Below are 693 nucleotides of genomic sequence, written 5' to 3'. Positions count from 1 at the left end.
GAAGAAGGACCATAACATCTTGCCACTGTTTTGCATTCCTGGCAAGAAGGCATCCTCCTCCAAAGCTTTGGCCACATTAAATAGATTCAACAAAAGGAATAGTAAGTCCTCTTAAAAGAATATAGTAAATAAAAATATTTATCTTACAATTTTAACAAACATGTCACAAGACTCTGAAACAAATCTTTTCCTAGCAGCTGAACAATCCCAGTCCTACATCTGAGCAAAAGGATCCTTATCTCTGGCAAACTTATTCTATTTTAAAAAAGCTGCCTGTGCCTGTTCTGCACAGAAAACAAATTCTAGGACCTGCAAAAGTATTTTCTTCTCAGAAGATAGAGAGGTTGGCTTATGAAGAACAGGTGATCACCTGGGGCTACATATTCATTCCAGCAGATAAAAGATTGACTGTGTGGAATAGAACACTTTCTCCAGAGCATGACAGAACTAGATTCAAGTCTCTGTTCCCTCCTGATTCAGACCAGAGACTTGAACTTCACGTTACCTCCACAGCAAGCACATATCTACCTCTTAATTAGAAACTCTTGCTCAACACCTAACTATAAACTGACACCCTTATTGACAGATCAATTTTATTTGTGGCTTATACTTGAAGACTAAGTCGAGAATACAAACTATCATCTCACCGTGGTACAGCTCTCTCTGCTAATACTGGCAGACCTAAGGGGTAGG

Source organism: Chaetura pelagica, unplaced genomic scaffold, assembly GCF_000747805.2.
Source record: "Chaetura pelagica isolate M959 unplaced genomic scaffold, ChaPel_1.0 scaffold10, whole genome shotgun sequence".
NCBI classification, from domain to species: Eukaryota; Metazoa; Chordata; class Aves; order Apodiformes; family Apodidae; genus Chaetura; species Chaetura pelagica.
This window is presented reverse-complemented; position numbering follows the sequence as displayed.